The sequence below is a fragment of the Patiria miniata genome, unplaced genomic scaffold, assembly GCF_015706575.1.
Source record: "Patiria miniata isolate m_02_andy unplaced genomic scaffold, ASM1570657v1 HiC_scaffold_18, whole genome shotgun sequence".
NCBI lineage: Eukaryota > Metazoa > Echinodermata > Asteroidea > Valvatida > Asterinidae > Patiria > Patiria miniata.
The window spans coordinates 9858333-9869293 of NW_024037056.1; the positions used below are offsets into that span (position 1 = coordinate 9858333).

At 41.6% G+C, this 10961-nt stretch overlaps 1 pseudogene; it reads left to right on the plus strand.

Moving 5' to 3' along the window:
- Positions 1–54: 54 nt before the first annotated feature.
- Positions 55–7063, plus strand: LOC119724538 (annotated as a pseudogene).
- The last annotated feature ends 3898 nt before the right edge of the window (positions 7064–10961 follow it).

Sequence of the window (10961 nt, forward strand, 5' to 3'; positions counted from 1 at the left end):
CACATTAAAACAAAGTTGAATATTAACTGAGTGAGAAATTGGTGCAAAAAGAAAATGTTGTCGCGCTGGACATACCAAACCGTGATAATTCATTGGCTACTAATTATAGTTAATACATGTATGTTTGTACCACTCTAGACAACGAGCCTCCTACGTTTGATGATTGCCCAGCTGACGTCACCATCCCTGTCGGCTCATCGTCCTATCAGGTACATCACAGGTGGATTCCTCCAATGGCCTCTGACAACTCTGGTCGTGAAGTGGAGGTGACGTTCAGTTGCTCAGGAGCCACAGCCGGTGACTGCGACCAAGCTGGCAACGGAACCTTTTCAGTTGGAGGTTCCACGATGACGTACAGAGCTGAAGATGCGTCTGGGAATGAGAATGTTTGCACGTTTACTGTGACGGTTACAGGTTAGTGTCCAATTCAAACTCTAATTTTAATATTTTGATCGGTTTGCTGTACAGATTTCATTCACTCCAATTATCTGTTTTTGTTCACTTTCATCAGCATGAGGCCTAAACTTGGGCCCTCTAAGATTCCAGCCGTCTATCCACGTGCATTCCTAAATAATAATAAAAGTTTCTTCCTCTATTTCACAAACAAGATAGCTCGATCTACAGGTAGTCATAACTATTTGGTCTTTTTGCTCAGTTGTGGAACTTGTCTGCCCAGCTAATGTCTCGGCATTAGCAAGTCCTGGCTCGACCAGTACCAGTGTGAGCTGGTCGGAACCGGATCTAACTCGATGGAACGGACCAACAAACTTCACCTCAAGCAACAATTCTGGTGTGGAATTGTTGATAGGAGCTCACCGCGTAGACTATCAGCAATGGGTTGCGGCATACAACCTGCACTTGGATTGTTCATTCTTTGTTGTGGTACAAGGTGAGATATGAGTATTTGAAGACTTGGCAAAGATAGTTCAAAGATTTTGTTTGGAACCCTTTTCAAGATATTACACCAAAACAAGTTTAACATTGACTTAGTGAGAGAAGAAACATTTTGTCGTGCTTTTACAACAGGTCAGTGCCCAACCAACACAACCAGTGACGGTCTGAGATGGCCTGTAGCAGTAGCTGGATCCACTGCCAAGTCTGTCCAACGATGTCCACTGACAACTGCAAATGGTTTGACTTCAGAATCTCTCACAGTCTTTGAAACTTTTTCCATGGTCCATAATGTTCCTTGTTCTGCCTGATGTATCCAATCTTTCTTGTAATCTTCGCGATCGTCTCTCCACCTCAATTCTTCCTCTTTTTCGTTCTCTGTTTCTTGGCCGCAAGTCTCACTTATAACGCATTTATTCGCACAGTTCAGTTTGTTCTGATAGAATGGTTTTGCCCATCTGAATTATTGCTTTTTGATCACTCAAAATGAAGCTGGTGAACCCGAAGCCGTCCGGAACTGTTCGAAGTTGGAGGCGCCTCTCTACTTCCGATGGGAGGAGCAAGAGATTCGTGGCTGCGGGGACAAGAAGGAAGTGTCTCTCGAAAATGTCGTCAAGGTAATTTGTTTTATCTCAGGACGTTAATTGATCCAAATGGTATGATGGCTCAATGTTCAAAAGGGCATTATATTGATGGCTCTTGTAGAGATGTCTTATTTTATGAATCATGCTGCATGTACGTAATTAGTTGAGCAAATTATCAAAAACTGCAGGCAGATGCGGTGTTTTAAGAAGCTTAGATATGAAGATGTGACCATGAACCATATTCGTTGACAGGTTGAGGTTAGCAAAGGCAATGCAGTCGAAGTGGCCGAGTTTCTTGCCAATCAGACGTCAGAGTAATCTAAGAAAACAGAAGATGTTACGGTTGTTGCCAGCATTTTGGAGAACATCGCAAAAGCAGGATCGGGGGACAAAGAGGTATGTTGATAACCATTCCGGAGAGGGGACTTAGCACATTGTTCCAAGATAAAAAAAAAAGAAGAGTGGGGTGGAACAGCGATATAGTAGAAATAAATGTAGTTAATTGTAATCATGATTTCTTGAAGGTGACAGAACTAGTGCTGGAGACTGTCAGCAATGTCATCATGAGTGTTGGGCCTGAAACTCCTGACTCTGAGCCCACTCAGATCGAGGCTGGTACCTCCTCAGCCATCATTCAGTCCGTAGAGACTCAAATCTCCCTGACACTTCAGCAAGAGGGTAAAGTCAGTATACGTCAGGACTCCATCCACGTGGAGGCGGTCAGTCTTGAGCCAAACCAGAACAGGAACGGACTCAGCTTCGTGTCCGTGAAACAGTCTAATGTGACGTCTCCTGGACAAGGGTCACAGCAAGAGGGCACCCTTGCCGGTACCGAGGTCGAGACTTTGTACTCTAGTATGATACCGAAGGATCTCGATGTCTTGGCATCGGCTCGGTTGCCTGGCAACATCACTAATTTGTTACCGTCCCCTGATGGTAAGTTCATCATTCATGTGTGATCAAAGATTATGCACAATAATCGATATTTGATAAGATAAGAAAGAGGGTAGGGCTATGCGGTGGTTGCTGAGGTCTACTATGCAAGCAGTGGTTCAAATTGTGCGTACGTTTGAGACGCACTGCTGTTCCTTGTCGAAAGTGGAATTATGATGGAAATGTTGGGATAACCTAAGCCTCCGGAAGTAGATTTGTATAGAATCTTAAACATCTTTTAAGGGATGACACTATGAAACGTTATTTGTTGATAAGATTTTCGGGGGAAGTGCAAACCAAATATGAGAAACGTACCTCTTTAAACTATTTCTTCACAATATAGCTCAGCTGCAAGCCAGTTTCCTGATTTACGCTGATGACACGTTGTTCCAGTCGGCTTCGATCAAAGAGCATCGAGGGGAGGGTAACTCGACTCGTAAGGTCGCTGGATCTGTCGTCTCACTGACTGTGGAGAATGTTGAACTTGTCAACCTCACAGAACCAGTCGTGATTGAATTCAAGGTGATCATGAGATAATTAATATTCAAGTTCATCCAGAGTAGAATACTTCACTGTTGCACGAGGGCCTATTCCTGCCAACTTAACATCAATGTCCAAGTTAATCAATTCAGATTGTACCCTCAATTTTGTGTAACCTTTTATCAATCTTCCGATTTCGATACTTAGGAGGAATCAAGCGAAGTCCACTGCGTGTCCTGGGACTTTGAGCTGGAAGATGGAGTCGGCGATTGGACGACAGATGGATGCGCGCTTGCTGAAGTGACCAATAAGACAGTCGTGTGTAATTGCTCTCATGCCACCAACTTCGCAATCCTAGTGGTATGTATAGTTCAATCTTGTGATTCCAAACTACTTCATACAGCTTTTTTTTCCCATTTAAGAATGTAACAATTGCAGCCTCAAGGTGACTAGACTCCCGCAGGTTGCACCAACATTAGATCATGGAGCACATCACAAAGCAAATGAGTACCCCTTTCAGTTCGAAGAAAGATCGACACTACTTTAAGCCATACGAAAAGGAAAGGTCCGTTCAGTCAGGAAAAGAAGGAAAGTTATCAGGAAAAATACAATACATTGTTCTATAAAATCTACATGATTTCCCCGTTTGTACCTTTTTGAAATGCCTACGTTCAATGCCAACAAAAACACTTCATCTTCACTCACTGAATGTTTCTCTACGTTTTTAATGGATTGGATTGGTAACTGGTATGAGGTTTCTTGCAGGATGTGAAGGGCCAAGCACCTGATGACAAAGATGACACTCCTGCTAAGCGAGCGCTTGATATCATCAGCCAGGTTGGCGCTGCACTGTCGATCATAGCTCTGGCCATCACGCTGATCATATACTTAGCTATCAGGTAAGATCATTGTAATGAAACGATCGGCAAAATTTAACACAACTATGTTTCCCCGTACGCTTATTACTCATACGTTCCATGTGTTGTCTTGTCGCTGTAAGGCAGTGTGAAAATAAAGAATATATATATAAACATCCTAACCTTTTTTTGTAGGAAACTGCGAAGCGGAAAATCTCGTCAGATCTTCATCAATTTCTGCTTCTCGTTGTTCATGTTGTACATCGTGTTCGTTGCCGGCGTCGACAATGCTAAGGTGAGCAATGTTACATAACGCAGGAAACGTTTAAGTTTAATTGAAGGGGCGATAGATATGTGGAGCCACCAAGAGGTCAAAAGTGGCCAGGACCGGTCGGTAAAAGCACTTTCCATATCTTGAAAAGCATTGATTGTAACGTCTTTTGTGAATTGCATCTTGCTTTGAAATTATAACAGTTATATCTACATGTACTTCAATTTAAAGGGTTCCGGAGGTGGTTGTGTGTTTGTGGCTGCTTTACTCCACTACTTGACTCTGTCCACCATGATGTGGATGGCTGTTGAAGCCAGGAACATGTACGTCAGTACGGTGAAGGTGTTCCCAGAAGACACGCCTCACTACATGCTCAAGGCTTGCCTCATCGCTTGGGGTGAGTCCATGTCTAAACTCAAACATTATTTTTAAATAGATACCAAGCAAAATCATTGTTATCTTTAGTTGAATCAAGATTGGAATCAAGTTGAATCAAGAATAAGATTTCAATCTCCTTTTTTAGGTTCTCCATTGATTGTGTTGATTATCACCTTGGCTGCAGCATCACATCACTATGCCAACGAGCATTAGTAAGTGAATGACCATGTTAGCTTTTAATCTGAGGGCGCTGTTTGGATTCCCCAATGACTGACACTCTCTCTACCTAATTATTATTCAAATAGAGTAGTTCTCGGAACGTCGGCTTTGTCCCAAGCGTCTGCTTACTTCACTGTATGCAGGGAATTTAAGAACCTTCTACAATCTAAACTACTCCAAATTTTATTCTCTTACGAATATGATTTTGTACTCCTGCAGCAGACCTTGGATCCATAATGAGCCGAATTATCCAGAGTCAGAGGTCTACAATCTCTTAACACAAGCCGAAACTGGAAACAAAGACAACGTTTCGAAAATGTCCAAAGACTTATACAGATGCGACTGTGATACATATGCAGGTTATTAAGCACTGTATTAAAGCTGGTATTACCTATCTATATTAAAAAATGATGATCAATATTTCTTCTTTTGCAGCTGCTTCGTTGAGCCTGGTCTTGTGCTGTACCTCGGCCTCCTTGTTCCAATTGGTCTCATCCTCATCCACAACATCATCACGTTCATCTTAGTCATGCGCAGTCTCCTGAAGGTCAAGGAGGCATCTCGCTCCCAGCAGATCTCCAAACGCCTCCAGAATGCCGTGGGAATCTCCGCCCTCATGGGGTTGACCTGGTGTTTTGGGTTCCTGGCCATCAACGAGGCAGCCTTTGCATTCCAGCTCATCTTCTGTCTGGCCAACTCCTTGCAGGTGGGTGTTTCATTCCTTGGCACCTCATTTCAGCGCGGTACAGCCTCACTTAATTCCCACACTTTTACCAACTCTGTAGCTCACTCTCTTGAGTCGTGACTCTGTCATGAGTTTAACTACCGGGACATGCAGGGTCTTGTCCTTCCCTTTAGCTCTGTTGCCCCAAAGAGCTTGTTTTACAGGTACATGTACAATCATTAGATGTGCTCAAGTAGACTCTTGTTCCTCCATGGCGTATCGTATATTCACCTGTTCTTATCAATTATCTGCCTCATTTTCCTAACACCACTTGTGAGCTGAGGGTTATGGCGAATGAGGTACAGTTTTAGCGGCCTCATGCACTGTGTAGTTCCTTACCAAGAACTTTATTTCCTATAGTAGCGTGAATTTATATTGGGTTCTTGTCCTCCAAGTTTCGCCAATCGCAGGCAAAAGGGGAACACAGACAGAATAACTCCAGAGAGACTCGAATTTAGTTCAGCAATTAAAACTCTGCGGTCAACTTGCCGCACCGCTGCCAGAACATGAACTGCTGATTCCCAGCATAGAATAACACAGGCAGACAGAACTTAGTACATTGTAACAACTTAGCCCGCCATGGAGTCTAGTTACTTGTAACAAAGGAACTAGGTCAGCGCAGTGTAAACAGCGCGTCGTCGGAGCCCTCCGTCGGCGGCTATAGTGAGCAAAAAAGAAAAAATACAAACTGTCCGTAACACTCCATTTCTCTCTTGTACTTACTTTTTTATTTTGTAGGTGTAGACCCTTGCTTTGTGGCTTGTTAAATAATTATGTAAAGTAGGGGCGGGAACTACGTACCAACATCAATTTTGTAAACGTACGGGGTCTGTTTGATAACCAAGTCGTAATTATTTGCTCCCATTGTAGGGCGTGGTTGTGTTCATCATGTTCTGCGCTCGACGTGAGGAGGTCCGCACAGCCCTGGCGCCTTACATGAAGCGCATCTGCTGCGGCCATGAGTGCCGCTTGCCCACACTGCATCCTGAAAAGTCCAACGAGTCAGAAATGGTGTCAGCGACGGCTCACACTCTACCGTCAGCCGGGCAGACTGCAGAAGTGGAGATCTCTGTGACAACACCACAATAGGAAGACCACGTTGCAATTTCAAAGAAAGGCTCACTGCAAGGTTGAGCCATTCTTGTGGCATACATTTGCTAAGTTCTGGGGTCGTTGAGGTACCATTATAACAGGTAACTTAAAGCAGATATTGACATCCTCCAAGCCCTAAAGCGTCATGTTCTATGTTTAATAATCAATACGTATGGTGTTTCATTTAATAAAATGTTTAGCATATTTCATAAACTGCTTAGCATGTTTTAAGCTGTGTTTAGATTATTATACTGCAAGGAATAAGGTAAATAGTAATGAAACACAGAGCTTTTTTATAATTACATTATTCTCAAATTTATATAACATTTCAACAATTTTACATTTCGACATGAAAGAGGTTGATTCGCGTGCATATTTCCTAAGGCAAATGCATGTAATCGGAAACCGCTTCGTTATTTCACGATCAAGTGAAAGTATTTGATGGAGTATCGATTGAAAAATACCGAGTCTCGAATATTTAGCATAATTGATATTCATTTTACCACTGGATACACAACTTGAAAGCCATGAGGTATACCCACTGCAGACACGAATCCCTCAACCAATGAAGAAACTTAAATATGTGACCTACTGAGGCAAAATGAGGAATGTCCCCCAAAATCTTGTTTTGAGTAATCGACGCCTGCAGTCGGATATATACTAGAAAAAATCATGTCAAAAATTAATCGATATTAATCGAAGATTAATCGATATTGTTTTGTATTTTTGAGTAGCCAAGGTATCCAACATTCAAACTATGCATTTTTGTTGGGGAAAAATACCAACAAAAGTGAAAAAAATTGAAGAACGTTTTTCACTGCCTTTGGTGATGTAATCCGTGTCTTTTTTTAAAGCCATTTTTTTTCGAAACGAGGTTAGCGAAACATGGCAGGACACTGTTGAAGTTCCTGCGTCATATCTTTGGAATAAATTAAGCTACAGGAATAAATTTGGTATCATTGGAAAGTCAATGATTTAACATGATACGTACATAACGTGACAAGTCAAAGGTGGGGGTTATTCCTCGTTATGCTATGGCAGGTCACATATGCGTAATTATATTAACTGAATTCGCTGCTTTGGCAGGTTGCATGTAGTTATTACTCATTGCAACAATGTAACGAATTGTAAGTATTACTCAGCATTAGAATACGGTTTAAATTGTTGTTCGTAAAGACAGGATAACATAGCCCACACTTTGTAGCTCTAGTCGGCCTACTGGTGCCCAGAAATTCGGCATTGTCGCAAAATGTCGCTGGTTGATGAATGTATGCACGCTTTATTCAGCGGTCGGGGGTGGAATCCGACCCTCGACTTTTTCCGCGATAGCCTTGAATTTTTTTTGTCCGCGACCTGAGCTGTTAGGACTTTTTAGCCTCGAGCCTTGCGCTTCTTTTGATACCAAAAACATAAAACTCGAGCAGCGGGTTGCTACGCGCCGTGAAAACCTAATTTCCCCATATACGTAGTGAACGCAGAACAGAATTACCATTCGTGCATATGAATAATTAATTAGCCATAATTTCAAATTTACCTATAGTCATGAAATTTCTTGGGTACGTTTATGATGAGTTGTTCTATGCATGTACCGAGTTTCATAAGGGAAGCCCCCTCCCCCCGAGATGGTGAAAATAACCCAGCTCTTTTAGGGTTAAGGTAACGACGTACAATTCCAAATTAAGCTTCGGCGTGAAGTTTTCATTTGCCCCCCCCCCCCCCCCACATAAAAACCTAGACACGCTACTGGTAGGGCCTTATTTGTAAATTTGTAAACCACCATAAGCACACCACAACACTTTTAAATACACAGTTTGCAATGTCGACAGTTTTAATAGGACAAAACTTTAAATGCTCAATGTTGGTTGAATGTGCTATAAACGTGCCTAAATAAAGGCTGCTGAAAATTGTCTGATGATAATCCTGATTCAAGGTCATGCTTCGTAAATTAATTCGTGGGGAGTAGGTCCCCCGCTGTCACATTTTTTTTTATAATCTTTGTTTTGATGGGAGATGTTAATAAAAAAGACGGTTACAGCAAACACATGTACTTAATTTTAAGCTCATTTTGTTGATTAATGCGTGAATGTCGCATTTCTTTCAACACCCAGGCTCACATCATCCAAAGGGATGATCTAACAAATTTTGGAGACAAAAAATGAAATACTTAACAAAATTTGTTCAACAATTTGTAAAGCTGTTGATGAAAATGTTGTAAATGGAGGCAAGATAATGTGTAGTAATATTAAAGTCACGTGGCACATAGTGCTCTATTTTTATGGGAAACTTTAATAGGGTGCTTATTTTGGTCAATTTTTTCGGTTTGCGGTAACATCATGTGGTAATAACTACTGCTCATATTATTTCGCTCACAGCGAACTGACACCCGAGCGAGCAGGGCATCTCACTACAAGTACAATGCCCAACAGACAACCAATCAGAATCTACCAACACAAGTTTCATTCGTACGCGTAAAATATTCGCCTTTTGCGGACGTTGAAGAAACCCCATTTTTTTGGCATTGGTGATTGGTCACCGCTGTTTCCGAGACGCACAACGCGTATATTGTACATGATAAAGTGCCCTGTGATGGGTCTGTCTGATGCTTGCCAGGAAACAGTGTAGCCAGAGTCATGCACAAGTCTACTTTTCGTGAATTCAAAATGGCAGCCTCAAACAAGGCGTTTGTGACAAGGATGTTTCCCGAATTGAAGGTGGCATTTCTCTTTTCTTCCCAAAAGGTATGTAAACCTAACCACCACCATTTGTATTTTCACCTCCCATTGAAGCCTACAGGGGCACATAAGGCAGTTTGAAGACCATTTTGGGGGTCGTATTTTGATTGGGGGTACGAGTGAAAATGGTCAAAAAAAATTAATAGTAGCCGCAATGAGGGACATCGTTCTCGGACTCTACTATCGCCCGACCATGTCCAAATGTTAAAAAAAAGCGATCTAGTTACTCGGACTAGTCGTGTCCGATGTGTAAACAACCGGTTTTTCTCGGGAACGGTGAGACATTAGGTTGGTTTCCTTTCAACCACATGTTTGAAATAGGATAAGTAAACAATCCAAAACATGAAATTTTTCGGGGATTTCAGGACCTAGTGCCCCTTTAATTTCAAATTGTATACAATTCTACAACTGTGTGCAGTGTGGGGCCCAATTTCAAGGCGCTGCTAAGCACACAATTTTCTGCTAACAGAGCCTCCGTCTATTTTATGGAGACCTTAAGCATAAGCACAGCAAAAGGCACGCTTACTTCGGAGGAAAAATTTGCTTAACTTAGTGACGTAACAATAGAGATCTCCATGCACGCGCGAAATGGTGCTTAAGGTTAGCAAATTTTTCTGCTATGCTAAACACAACTTTTCTGTTAACTGTTAGGCAGCGCCGTGACATTGGGCCCGGGTCTCTCCGCAATCAAAATTGACCTATCACGGTAGAATCGCGTTAGAATCGCGTCAACGCAGCTTGTGAAATATTGTCCAATTACATGGCATAAAAATGGACGCGGAAACGCGCAATATCTGACACAAACAAAACTTTAATAGCGTACACAAATTCCATAGGGTTGTCTAAGGGGCGTGGCTTACTCGCCCCTATTTATAAATAGCGATAAAACGGTGTTCAGACAAGGGCGGATCCAGGGGGGGGCCAAAGGGGGCCATGCCCCCCCCCCCAAAAAAAAACCTAAACCAATTGGGTTTTTTTATTTGACGTCGCAATAAAGGCAGGCAATGAGTACACCACCATCTTTTCCTCAGAAAACATTCGCTAAAGTGGTCAGAAATTGCTTCAGATCGCACCACAGAGCATCGAGAATCCAAAAAAAAATTCGGGGCCCTTAAGCGGGCCCCGAACCCCATGCCGTAATTTTTGGACCCACTTTTTGGGAGACACAAATGTTTTTTTTGGCCCCCCCCCAAAAAAAATTGTGTTCTGGATCCACCCTTGTGTTCAGATCGTTTCGTATACAAACCAAAATAGATTGATATCAGCAGAACTTGTTATTCCTCGCGCAGTCTTGCCAAATCTTCAGAGATGGTCTGCGTATGCTGTTAATCAGGAAATATATTTATTTCTGTTTCCTTCCTCAAACAGTCATAAAAAAACATTACAATGCCAGCTGGACCAACAAAGAAACTGTGGGCATTAGGATATGCTTCATGTAATTTTTATTTATTTATTTGCAGTCTTATTTAAACAGGGTGGCCTCCTTAGTTAAAAAACTGCTTTCCTTGAGGGCCCTGTACAAAAAAAAAATTAAAACTATAAACCAAAACCAATTAATTAAGTAACATTTCAATAAAAAAAAAAAAAATACAGTTATTCAAATATAAACATAAATTAATGTTACTTGTTTAAGCAAATATATAAAGTATTAAAAAGCAATACAAAAGATAACAGCATGTTAAATTAATAACTCATATGAAGTAAAAAAAAAACAAACAAACAAACTCCTACAAAATATTACGACAACATGATCATAAGTTACATGTACAATTATATCAGAATAAAATGATTAAACACATC